At 42.3% G+C, this 13,889-nt stretch overlaps 1 protein-coding gene across 1 annotated transcript in view; it reads left to right on the top strand.

The window, feature by feature from the left end:
• Positions 1-13,889, top strand: part of MTX2 (metaxin 2) — a 119,206-nt gene that overhangs the window by 70,721 nt on the left and 34,596 nt on the right. The gene's annotated exons all lie outside the window — the stretch shown is intronic.

Here is a 13,889-nt window from a genome sequence, read left to right as displayed (position 1 = left end):
TTGGGCCAAAATTGTTAATTATTCCCTTAACACATTTTAGTAAGTACTCCTCTAAATGAGAAATATCATTTACATTTCTGATAACTTCTCCCCAAAATGGCAATTTGATATTATCAAGGAGAAGCAAGAGGCAAGCTTTTACTACACTTTGATTTACCATAGGAGTCAGCAATCTGCAATATAACAGTCCTGCAGGTTGCTGACTCCCATGGTAAATGGACTTTGTGAGCCACCTCGCATGCAGTATTCTAGTGGCCTGGAAGCATCAAGCCTCAAAGCTGTGGCCTGATGCTCCCAGGCCAGAGCCTACTGGGCCTGTGCCATTTCCTCTCATCCCACGATTACTCCCCACATTCCTCTGGTCAACCCCCCCCCCCTTCCATCAATACACCAACCCCCACCTCCCCCTTTATATGGAAGCATGACCCCCCTAGAGATAGTAGCACACTAGGGGCGCCATTTTGAGCAAGGTTCCAGCTGGACAGAAGCAAAGGGGATTACTTATGTCCAGCAACCACATAACCTAGCAGCCCTCACTTGGGGGGGGGGGGGTAGAGGGAGGCCTTAGAAGTTAGAGGGGGAGCTTTGAGGGGCTTTGATCTGTGGGAGGGGGAGTTGATGGGGGGGTGCCTTGAGGGACTGGGATCAGTTGAGGAGCTATGATTGGGCAACTGTAATCGGGGGTGGGGAGGTCCAAGTAGTCCTGCATCTCCTTTAACAAACATTGGGCAACAACTTTGTGGCATTAATACCCTGGCATTAAAATAACACCACCTAAAAGCTAAGGTTGTTTTACTTTGATTTCTGGGCCTTGATGTGGCATGTTTTTCATCTCATTACTATGTAACCTGCGGCAACTTAAATATTGCCACATTAAATTAAGTCAAGCTGCATTAGGGCCCTTTAAGTTGCATTAAAATGGGCAAATAACGTGACTTAAAGACCTAACACAGGTTGATAACCTCCCCCATTTATATACATATTCTTTCATTGATCGCTAAAAAAAACATGGGAGAGTTGGAATATACAGCACAAAATTATTCAAAGTTGTTAAATCACATGTGGACTGAGAAATTGCTGAAAGACTGGGCATCCAAATGGCAGATAAAATTTAATGTGGACAAGTGCAAAATGGAAGAATGGAATAATTTGCCAGAAGAGATGAAAATCTGTGATCTATCTCTGGTTTTAGAAAGACTTTGAAATCCTACCTGTTCCCCAGAGGGCATGACAGATGAGGTTTTATTTGGATCTGGGTTTTTTTTCTGTTAATTGTTATTGTGTGTGCATTTGATGCTATTTTATTTTTATTGATTGTAAATCATCTTGAATGGTTTTGCCAAGAAGAGGGTATAAAATCATTTATAAATATATAAATAAAGAAATAAAAAAAGTTATAATGGAACTTGAAAAGGTACAGAGGAGGATGACCAAAATGATTATGGGGATGGAATGACTCTCATATTGAGGAAAGGTTAAAGAGGTTAAGGCTCTTCAGCTTGTAGAAGACAGCTTAGGGGAGATGTGATAGAGATGTATGAAATCTTGAATGGAGTAGAATGGGTAAATGCGAATGGATTGTTTACTCTTTCAAAAAATACAAAGATTAGGGGAAACTACATGAAGTTACATAGTAGCACATTCAAGACAATAGGAGAAAATGTGTTTTCACTCTACATGTAGTTAAACTCTGGAACCGATTGCTGGAGCAAGTGGTAAAAGCTGTTAATGTAGCTGGGTTTAAAATGGGTTTGGACAAATTTTTGGAGGATAAGTTCATAAACCATTATTAAGGTAGACCTAGGGAAAGCCTCCTCTCATGCCATCCTCAATCCGCTTCCGGTTTTCGCCCTCTACACTCGACAGAAAAGGCACTCTCTAGTCTGTAATGACCTGTTCCTTGCCAAATCCAGAGGCCACTACTCCATCCTCATTCTCCTTGATCTATCCGCTGCTTTTGATACTGTCAATCATGATTTACTTCTTGCCACACTGTCCTCATTTGGGATCCAGGGTTCTGTCCTCTCCTGGTTCTCCTCCTATCTCTCCCACCGCACCTTCTGAGTACACTCTCATGGATCTTTCTCCACCCCCATCCCGCTCTCTGTTGGAGTTCCCCAGGGATCTGTCCTTGGACCCCTTCTTTTTTTAATCTACACCTCTTCCCTGGGCTCACTGATCTCATCTCATTGTTTCCAGTATCATCTTTATGCTGATGACACCCAGCTAGATCTCTCCACACCAGACATCACCGCGGAGACCCAGGCCAAGGTATCGGCCTGCTTATCCGACATTGCTGCATGGATGTCCAACCGCCACCTGAAACTGAACATGTCCAAGACCGAGCTTATTGTCTTTCCACCAAAACCCACTTCTCCTCTTCCTCCACTCTCTGTCTCGGTTGATGGCACCCTCATCCTTCCCGTTTCATCTGCCCGCAACCTCGGAGTCATCTTCGACTCCTCCCTCTCCTTCTCTGCGCATGTCCAGCAGATAGCCAAGACCTGTAGCTTCTTTCTCTTTAACATCAGCAAAATCCGCCCTTTCCTCTCTGAGCACACCACCTGTACTCTCGTCCATGCTCTCATTACCTCTCGCCTTGACTACTGCAACCTACTCCTTACTGGCCTCCCGCTTAGCCATCTATCCCCTCTTCAATCTGTTCAGAACTCTGCTGCACGTCTTATATTCCGCCTGAACCGATATACTCTTATCACCCCTCTTCTCAGGTCACTTCACTGGCTTCCAATCAGATACCGCATACAGTTCAAGCTTCTCCTTCTTACCTACAAATGCACTCAGTCTGCAGCCCCTCATTACCTCTCTACCCTCATTTCCCCTTACAAATCCCTCCTCTCAGTACCCTTCTCCACCACCGCCAACTCCAGGCTCCGCTCATTCTGCCTCGCCTCACCCTATGCTTGGAATAAACTTCCTGAGCCCTTACGCCAAGCCCCTTCCCTACCCATCTTCAAATCCTTGCTCAAAGCCCACCTCTTCAATGTTGCTTTCGGCACCTAGCCTTTATACCTTTCAGGAAATCTAGACTGCCCCTATTTGACTGACTGTACATTTGTCCTTTACATTGTAAGCTCCTTTGAGCAGGGACTGTCCTTCTATGTTAAATTGTACAGTGCTGCGTAACCCTAGTAGCGCTTTAGAAATGTCAAGTAGTAGTAGTAAAGCCACTGCTTATCCCTGGTGTTAAGTAGCATGGAATCGTTCTACTTTTTGGGACTCTTATCAGGTACTTGTGAGCTAGAGTGGCCACTATTGGAAGCATGATACTGGGTTAGATGGGCCCTTGGTCTGATCCAGTAGGGCAACTGGTTGTTATGCTAGGTCTCTCTTTTATTTTACATATGTATTTTATTCCTGAGTTAAGAGTTTGAAATCTCCTTTTGTACAGTCATTCCTACTATGACAGATTTAAGCCAAAGCACCCCAGTTTTGATCATAGATGTTCTATCAACTGAATTATTTTAAAAGAGATCTGATGACATTGATGCTTGAAAATGAGTAAAACAATATAGCATGTGACAGCACATTACTGCTACTCCTACTACTCCTCTTTTCTATAGTGCTGCTAGACATATGCAGTGTTGTACACAAAACACATAAGAGGCAATCCCTCCTCAACAGAGTTTACAGTCTATAACAAACGGGACAAATAAGGGATTAAGGCGTTATTAAAAAGAACATAGGCACTGAACAGATGAATAGGGGGTTAAGAGTTAAATGCAGCCGCAAAAAATAGGCTTTAACTTAGATTTGAATAGGACCAGAGACAGAGCAAAACGTAGTGACTCAGTAAGTCTGTTCTAGACTATAAGGCACAGCAAGATAAAATAAATGGAGTCTGGATTTGTAGTGGGGGAGAAGGACACAGATAAGAGTAATTTAATTTACTAGATGAACAGAGTTCCCGAGAATGGGTATAGAGAGAAATAAAAGAGGAGAGATACTGAGAACTGCAGAGTGAATGCCCTTGTAACTCAGTAAGAGGAGTTTGAACTGTATACAGAAATGGGTAGGGAGCCAGTGAAGTTACTTGAAGAAAGGGTTATGTGAGTGTAGTGACACTGGTGGAAGATAAGTCATGCAGCAGAAGACAGATTGAAGGGGGGAGAGAGATGGTTTAGTGAGAGACTTGTGAGAAGCAAGTTGCAGTAATCTAAGCATGAGGTGATGAGATTGTGGATAAGGATTTTGGTAGAGTGCTCAGAAAGGAAGAAATTAATTTTGAGTTGATGAGACAGGGAGGATGAGAGTGTTATCCACTGAAATAGAGAACGAGGGAAGAGGAGAGATGGGTTTAGGGGGAAAGATAAATTTAGTCTTGGGCATGCTCCGTTTCAGATGGCAGTGAGACATCCAGGCAGTAATGTTAGACAAGTAGGCTAATTGACTTGGGCCTGCATTCCTGGTGAAATTTCAAGTGTGGAGAGACAAATCTGGGAGTCAACCATTGTAAAGATGATACTGAAAACCTTGGGAGGAGATCAGAGCACCAAGAGAATAAATATATAGACAGAACAGAAAAGGTCCCAAGACTGATCCCTGAGGTCTACTGACTGATAGTGGGATAGCAGTGCAGGAGGGATGCAACAGAAGAGAGAAAAGAGAGAAAAAAAAAAACCAAGACAGAACAGAGCCTGAAATCCAAGTGAGGATAGTGTACCAAGGAGTAGATGGTGATCAACAATGTCTGAAGCTGTGGGAAATAGAAAGAGAAGGAAAAATACAAACCTGTGGGGATAGAATGTGATGCATGCCAGATTAGCTGGGAGGGATATGCAAATGGGCTGCAAATCCTCCCCAGCACCTGGCAGATGGGCAGTGGGAGTGCTGGGTGGCAGGAGCAAAGACCTGAGTGGATCAGGGTTGATTTAAGAGTGCACCTGGAGGACACTGGGAGGAATATGTAGATGAGAGGTAAAACCTTGTCGGCACCTGGCAGGTGGCTGATGGGAGCACTGGGTAGCAGGAGTAGAGGCTTAAGTGGATCAAGATGGACCTAGGAGTCACCCTGAATTAGCTGGCAGGAATATGCAGATAGACTGAAAAGCCTCCCCAGCTCCTTCTCCAGACAGTCAAAGAAGAACCTAGTAGAAAACTTCAAAAATGAAAGCACCGCTTCACTGTGTACATTCAGAGAATATATGTTCAAATTCAGCTTCTACTCATTGAACTGGCAGGATTGGGCAGGAGGAAATCCTAGCTATCACGAAGTACAGGTACTGTGTTCTGATGGGATCTGTGGTCTTACACTAAGGGCTGTTAGAGTAATTCCTAGATTGAGAGAAGAATGTGGAGCCTACTTGAATGATGCTTCATGGCAATGAAAGGATAGAGGCAGGTGCTATCGGAGCTGGGCTAGTGTTGAGAAGAAGTGTGATGTAAAACAAAATACACAAAATTAACCTTCCCCCATTACAATTACTATTAGCGTCACTTGACAGTCAGTTGGCACCTTATAGACTATACAAACTGTATTAATCGTTCTCCAGAGTTATATTTATATGTATCAAATATTCAACTTTATTATATTATAATTTAAATACAATACATGCCTTAACACCATTCGTTCAACATCAGTCATACACCCCACTATATCACCCCACACATCCATTCACATTCTCCAGCATATCACAACCTGTGCTTCATGGGACTGTTATTGCTTAGTTTCAATAGTTAACATAAAGTGATTTCACCCATTTTGCCTTAATCGCAATATCTGCTGCCAAAGTTCATCGGTTCAACGATTCCTCAAACTGCAGTCTTTCAGAGAAGCGTGTATGTATAAATAAAGATACTGTCTTCTATGTGTTATTCAAACACTTCGATGATATCTTGCTACCATATATTTATATCACCGATGACCTCTCGTCATATGTTCGTTCAATGGTGAAAATGTTCCACTTTCAACTGATGATGACACACTCCTAGTCCTCATGGAGACCACAGGAATAAATATCCGCTCACAGTAACAATTGTCTTTTTTTGTCATTCCGACATTCTCTTCCACATGTTGTTTCAAAGAACTAAATAGCTCTACTTGTTCCCCAATACAGAACCGTATTTCAGTCTCTTCATCAGGAGGAACAAAACATCCTTTGACAAATAAAGGCACGTATTAAGCAATATAACATTTTTACAAATATAATTTCAAACCCTTCACAGTTACCAACTAAAAACATGGGCTGCTTACCAGGGGAAACCGTGACTAACCAATTTATTGGGGCATGAGCTTTCAAGGGCCAGAGTCCAGTTGATCCTGAAAAGCCCATGCTCCAATAAATTAGTCTATAAGGTGCTACTTGCCTCTGTCAATTATGATACACTAGAAGAATAACACAGCTACCTTAAAGTTATTATCATCAGTTTAATTGCTATTAGAGGACCATCACACAGAGAACCAGTGGCTATATTGTTCTATTAATCTCAGTTCTTATACATGTGCAGCTCCATTTCAGATAAAACGTTGAAATCAGAATTGAGACATCTAGGTCAGGACTATTAAATTCTAGTAATAGTTTAGTAAAGGATCTGCGAAAATAAAGCCTTTTCTGAAATACATTAGAAACATATGCATATGAACCAGTTATGTGCAGTGGGGAGCAACCATTTTACAACTGTCAGCGTCTAAAACATCAATGCAGACAACTAGGCAAGATAAACGTCTAAGTGTCATCACTTAAACAAGTGTAAGTTGTATTTTAGAACCTAGACAGGTTAGTGCCAATACTTAGAGTGGAGTGGAACAGGTGGATGTGAAGCGTCTGTTCACGCTTTCCAAAAATACTAGGACTAGGGGGCATGCGATGAAACCACAGTGTAGTAAATTTAAAACAAATCGGAGAAAATTTTTCTTCACCCAACGTGTAATTAAACTCTGGAATTCGTTGCCGGAGAAAGTGGTGAAGGCGGTTAGCTTAGCAGAGTTTAAAAAGGGGTTGGACGGTTTTCTAAAGGACAAGTCCATAAACCGCTACTAAACGGACTTGGAAAAATCCAAAATTCCAGGAATAACGTGTATAGAATGTTTGTACGTTTGGGAAGCTTGCCAGGTGCCCTTGGCCTGGATTGGCCGCTGTCGTGGACAGGATGCTGGGCTCGATGGACCCTTGGTCTTTTCCCAGTATGGCATTACTTATGTACTTAGACGTATTTGTGTTCTTTTATGGAAACCTTCAAGTCTAAATGCTCCCAATAAAGTGCAGAGCCTTCAGTCACTGAGCACAAAGGAGAAATTATGTCTTACTGGATAGTTTTCTTTTTTAGTCTTTTTCCTGTATAATGGGAGGCAGTGGGGGTGGCAATTCTGATTCACAAGTGGGAGATGTTTGACACTCATAAAAAAAAAATTAAAGATGCCCAGTGGAGATACTGATGGGCTTGCTGCAGGGGAAAAAGTGACACTTTGTAATCTATATCCACTGAATATCAAAGTCACTCTTTCTTCTCTGATCTTTTGGCTGAGTTGTTTGGGTTAGATGGTCACCCTATATTTCTGACTGGAGATCTAAATATCACTAGTGATCCCCAAAAAGACTGTAGACCACCCAGACCAGGGACAGGGAGTGAATTTTCTTCAGGCTGAACTTGGATTAGTGGATGTTTGGTGCACATTACACCCTGGGAAGTCAAACTTTACTTTCTGTTCTAAGATCCATCACTCCCACTCACACACAGAATATATACTGGTGGCAGAGTCTATATTTCGTTTTTTAGCTCTGCCTAGAAAGTGGAAGTTGTGTTCTCGTATCATACCGCAGGATAAGCAACATTGAATAAGTTAGCCAAAGCCTCCAGTTGTCTGTGTAAACTTTAATTTGATGTGTAAGCTGACTCACCACCTAGCACCAAAGAATAAATTGTCCAGAGAGTTCAGGCTTTCTAGAGTGCATTTTGCTGAGTTATCATTTTTCTACCAAGGGTTTGTAACTCATTTGGGAGAGTGCTATTGATTTTGGTAATGGAAGATTCTTCCACCTACTTGAAATAATAGTTTTGTCTGCCTTTGTAGAGATTAGCTATGAAAATGCCTACAGAAGTTTTTCAGTGTCTAAGTTCACTTTATGCCTGTTTAAACTGTGCCTGTCTAAGTTGATTAAAGAACAATTATTAAATGTACTGACTATGTTTCTAAATGCAGCTTTGAAAAATTGTATGTCTTCTGTATATTGGTTACTGATTGTAAATTGCTTTGGGTTACAATAATAGAATTACATTCATAAATACATTAATTAATAAAAAAGTAATTTTGTGCCCCTTGTTAAAGAAACTCACTTTAGAACCTAGGTTGGTAGTAGATGCATTCTGCCCAGTGGCTAATTTGCGCTTTGTGGGCAAATAGAAAAGTTTAGTTTATTGTTCAGTTTGATTATTCACTTACAATTACATAAAATCCTGCAGTGTATAATAAAAAGTAATGATGCAACATCTCTAGATGTTCCTTGAAAGAAAAGAGAGAGTAGTGCCGATCCAGCTTTCAGACACATTTTAGTATGGGAATGGTTGGCATCTTTTTGATCTGCATTCACTTGAATGAGGCAAAGACTGATTTGATTCTATTGCTAGGTATTGGTGCTGCCATTGACATTATCATCCACAGAATTTTAAATGTTTTTGAACCATTTCTCTCAGATTGCTTGCAGTGAGTGTCAGTCTCAGGCCAGTTATTTGACTTGTGGTGTTTTCTTTAGTGTGTTTCCTAAGGGTTTATTTTTTAATTTTTATTTATTGCATTTGTACCCCACATTATCCCACCTTTTTGCAGGCTCAATGTGGCTTACAGAGTGTTGTTATGATGCAGTCATTACATGATCTTAAATACAGACGATAATAAGCTGAAGGTAAGTGAATTAGATGCAAGGTGCTAGAAAGGTGTTGTGAGAGGTGTTTTTGATGCACCTGAGTGGTTTGAGGGATGATTTATTAAGGATGTCTTTAGTAGGCTTTGTTGAAGAGGTGTGTCTTCAAAGATTTGTGAAAGCTGGTTAGATTGTCCATATTTTTCAGGGCCATGGGTAATGCGTTCCAGATCTGTGTGCTTTTATACGCAAAAGTAGTAGCGTATGACTGTTTGTATTTAATTCCTTTGCAGCTGGGGAAGTTCAGACTGAGGAATTTGCGGGCCGATCTTACGGCGTTTCTAGGTGGTAGGTCCACTAGGTTTAACATATAGAGTGTGGCGTCTTCATGGATGATTTTGTGGGCGGTTGTGCAGATCTTGAACTCGATTCGTTCCTTGAGTGGTAGCCAATGTAGTTTCTCTCTTAGAGGTTTCGCCCTTTCGTATTTAGTTTTTCCAAAGATGAGTCTGGCTGCGGTATTCTGGGCTGTTTGTTTATTCCTTGTAACCAACTAATACCTGCCTTAGAAGAGATTTGATTTTAGCTATCCCTATACAGTCTCTAAGTGACAGTAAACTACAGTATATTCCTGTAATTCTCTTCTAGTTAGTTTTTAAAAAATGCCACTGCAAGGAATTCAGAATATTGCTGCTTGCTTGTCTTTGGGATCTTGTTTCACCAATGCTATACGCTATTGTTTACCGATTGAATTCAGAGGCAAATTTAATATCTCAGCAGTGCTTTTTAAATTTCTATGCAGTGTGGCACCTGGAGAACTGTGCAATAATATTTTGCTTGTAGAAACCTGACCTTATCAAAATGAAGTTATTTTGTGGACTATCAACCACTGAGGTGAAACTTAATAAGGCATTTTTTCTGTTTCACCCAGAAATTGTGGAACTCTGTGGACTCTTACATTCATGATATAGACCAGTACTTCTCAAACCTTTTTGTGGCTGTGGGCCCATGATTGCAGCCAAATAAAATTGTATGACCCCCCCCCCCCCCCCCCAGAGGTGCAGTTAATGATGCACCTATGGAAAATTCACCTATGTTGTGCCTCCAAAGGCAGATTTTGTGACCCCCGTTTGGGGTCCTGACCCACAGTTTGGCTGTTCCATTGCCTTTAAGAAGTTAATAAAGAGTATTCTCTTTGCAACTACTTCCACTTGGTTTTATTTGATCTATTAGTTATTTTGTCTTAAGACCATTTTGGGTACTACTTTGTATTTGGAGAATTTGATCTTATTCCGTTCCTGGGTTAGCCATATGGCTTAGGATAATATGATGGAGTGCTGTGAATAGTTTACACTTTGATGGTTTAATGTTAGACTAAGGTTAGATGTTTTGTTCAGTTATTTAGGGGTCCTTTTACTAAGCTGCAGTAAGAATTGGCCTTGGTGCACCCTTACACGGGTCTTTTCTACTCGCTAAGGCTATTTTTTACCATTTTCAGGCCATAAAGCCTTTTTTTTCTATTAGTTTCATTTCTGGCTGTGCACTAACCATTATTAGCACACAGCCATTAAAAAAAATTAATGTGGGAGCCCTTTCTGCCTCCTATGTTAACCCAGCAGTAATCAGCAAGTGCTAACTGGTTACCACTTCCATGCCCATTCTCCGTCCATGCCCTATCCCTTCCCAAAAAAAGTGTAAAAGAATTAAATACTGCACACTTAGCATGCACAGAAGGCAAAACTAACACAGGATGCTTTAGTGTGTCCTGTGTTAGACATTTTTACTGTTAGATGTGTGCTAGCACCTAACTCAACTTAGTAAAAGGGCCCTTAGTTTGTTATAGTCCTGTTTGATGTCTATTGATCATCTTCGTTCTTTATTACAATCTGTTAGATATTTATTGACTATATTCCTTCCTATTGCTTTGTATCTTTTGTTCCTGTTGCCATGGGGACTTGAAATTTCACCATGGTACCTGGGATTTTCATCCACCATCAAACTGAAACAGTTGTCTTGTCTGCAGGAGTTCCTGCACCACATAGTTCACATTCACTGAAAACTGCATGGTGCATGGTATTGTGAGGTATTACACTTCAAGGCCAGTGCAGGAATTAATTGTGCAGTGCAGAAGATGAAGTATACGCAAAATGGGAGGATGGGAGAGGACTGAAAGAGAGACATGGGGGGGATGGAGGCTATGCTGTTTTCAATGTCTTTTAATGGTGTATTAAGGGCTGTATTTAATGGTGTATCAAGGTCAGGTATACACAAAAAGTAGCACATATGAGTTTATCTTGTTGGGCAGACTGGATAGACTGTGCAGGTCTTTTTCTGCCATCATCTACTATGTTACTATCAGGCTTATTTTCGAAAGTGATCGCCGGCGATCTTCCAATATAAATTGGGAGATTGCCGGCGATCTCTCAAAAGCGGTGAAATCGGTATAATCGAAAGCGGCGTTTTTGACACAATCGCTTTTCCGTCGCCGCGCCGGCAAAAGTTCAAGGGGGCGTGTTGGCGGCGTAGCGAAGGCGGGACATGGGCGGGCATGGGCATGGCTACCAGATGGACGGCTTTCACGGTTAATGGAAAAAAAAAGTGGCGTTCATCAGTTTTTCGCTGGGTTTACTTAGTCCTTTTATTTTCACGACCAAGCCTCAAAAAGGTGCCCTAACTGACCAGATGACCACCAGAGGCAATACATAGTAACCTAGTAGATGACGGCAGAAAAAGACCTGCACGGTCCATCTAGTCTGCCCAACAAGATAAACTCATATGTGCTACTTCTTGTGTATACCTTACCTTGATTTGTATCTGCCATTTTCAGGACACAGACCGTAGAAGTCTTGCTCAGAACTAGCCCCATTTTCAGGACACAGACTGTAGAAGTCTTGCCCAGAGGCAATGTGGGATGACCTCCCCATAGACCCCCAGTGGTCACCAACCCCCTCCCACACTAAAAAAATACAAATAAAAACCTTTTTTTACCATCCTGTGTGCCAGCCTCAAATGTCATACCCAGCTCCCTGACAGCAGTATGCAAATCCCTGGAGCAGTTTTTAATGGGTGCAGTGCACTTCAGGCAGGCAGACCCAGGTCCACCCCCCCCCCCCTACCTGGTACACATGTGGTGCTAAGTGTTGAGCACTCCAACCCCCCCCCCCCAAAAAAAAAACCACTGTACCCACATGTAGGTGCCCCCCTTCACCCCTAAGGGCTATGGTAATGGTGTAGAGTTGTGGGGAGTGGGTTTGGGGGGGGGGGATTTGGGGGGCTCAGCACCCAAGGGAAGGGAGCTATGCACCTGGGAGCTATTTGTGTATTTTTTTGAACATTTTTAAAGTGCCCCCTAGGGTGCCCGGTTGGTGTCCTGGTATGTGAGGGGGACCAGTGCACTACAAATGCTGGTTCCTCCCATGACCAAATGCCTTGGATTTCGCCGGGTTTGAGATGGCCGGCAGTTTTTTCCATTATCGCTGAAAAACAAAACCGGTGAACTCTGGCATTTCGCCGGGCTAAACTGTATTATTGAAAGAAAAGATGGCCGGCCATCTTTTTCGAAAATACGGTTCCGGCCAGCTGTTGCGCCACCGCCAAAATAGATCGCCGGCAACGTTCGATTATGCCCCTCCATGACTTACTAAGTTTTTTTTTTTTTTTTGCATACAATAGGGAAACAGTAAATCAGGTCCTATAAAAATGGTGGCAGTCCTTAACAAGGACCTCTTTCCTATTTGCTCCCCCCCCCCCTCCCAACTGAATTAGAACATGGAGGCTAAAGTGGGTGGGGCTGGAGCAGGGCTAGGATGGGGCAGGACAAGGTATGGCTAGGCAAGTTAAGATCCTTGGGCAGGGGAGCTGGCAGCTATGTCAGCAGTAAATGGACAGTGGGTCACTTTTAAACACAGCAGGGAAGGACTCCTCTATGTTGCTCTGGTGCAGTTGAACCAGCTGACTTTCCCCACTCCTCACCCCCAGTACCTCTGTTATTGATAGTAATTTGCACACTGAATATACTCTCAATGCACCAAAAGAACACAACATATTAAACAGAACAGTATTTGCAGTTTTCTGGAAATATATGCAACTATTTTAACACTTGGATCCCAGTCAGCCCTGGCTGCCTAAACTAGCTCCTTCCTGCTGGCCATATGAACAATAATGTTCAACTGCAAAATCCTGTGGTACTGATTTACTTTTCAGTGGTTTTGGTAGATTGCCATATGACCACCAGCTTCAAGTTCTGCTGGCCTTTAGTTTATTAATGAGTTACCAAATAGCAATAGCCAGCTGTGGTAGGGGGGGGGGGGGTGGTAAAAACAAAGTGATGGCACGTGGGACCATTTTCTGTATGTGCTGCTGCTAGTTGTGCCGGTCACGCTCTTGTGATACAGAAAGTTTACGTCAAAGGGGGCATGACTGGCAGATCTTGAAGAAAGATCATAAAAGTATTTTCATGCAGCTGCTTTTGTATGAGCATAGCATGTTTGCATGTGTGAACTGTATTTTATTTACATTACAATTCCAAATAGAGCCACTGTCCAGATACCTCATGACTTCAGAAATGAGACTCATGCACAGAATAAGACCACATGGTCAGAAGACAGGATCAAATATGAAAATATTTAATTTGATTTCCAATATTTCTATTTCACCTTTTCAAAATAAATTGTTTTCCGATTATCTCTATAAATAAAAGGCACCACCAACGTTCTGAAGCCTCCAGCCGGAAGTGTGAAGCGCCAGAGATGTCCAGTTTCCCCATGAGTGAAGGAAAACAGCACAGCACGAAATCCCTCTCTCTGTAACAGTGAAGGACTCAGAGGGGGGAGGGGACAGAGATGCCCGCACTCTCTCTGTAACACAAACACAGTACAGCAGGAAACCTAACACTGAAGGACTGGACTCGGAGGGGGGAGGGGGAGGGAGAGAGAGAGAGGGCAGAGGGCAGGGACACACACACTCCCACATGCACACTCTGAAGAAAACCTTGCTAGCCCCCGTTTCATTTGCATCAGAAACGGGGCTTTTTTTTACTAGTAATATAATAAAATACAGTCTAGTACAGTTAAA

This window comes from Microcaecilia unicolor, chromosome 7 (genome assembly GCF_901765095.1).
Source record: "Microcaecilia unicolor chromosome 7, aMicUni1.1, whole genome shotgun sequence".
Taxonomy (NCBI): domain Eukaryota; kingdom Metazoa; phylum Chordata; class Amphibia; order Gymnophiona; family Siphonopidae; genus Microcaecilia; species Microcaecilia unicolor.
The sequence above is the reverse complement of the archived record's forward strand: the minus strand, read 5'-3'. Positions and strand labels throughout refer to the sequence as shown.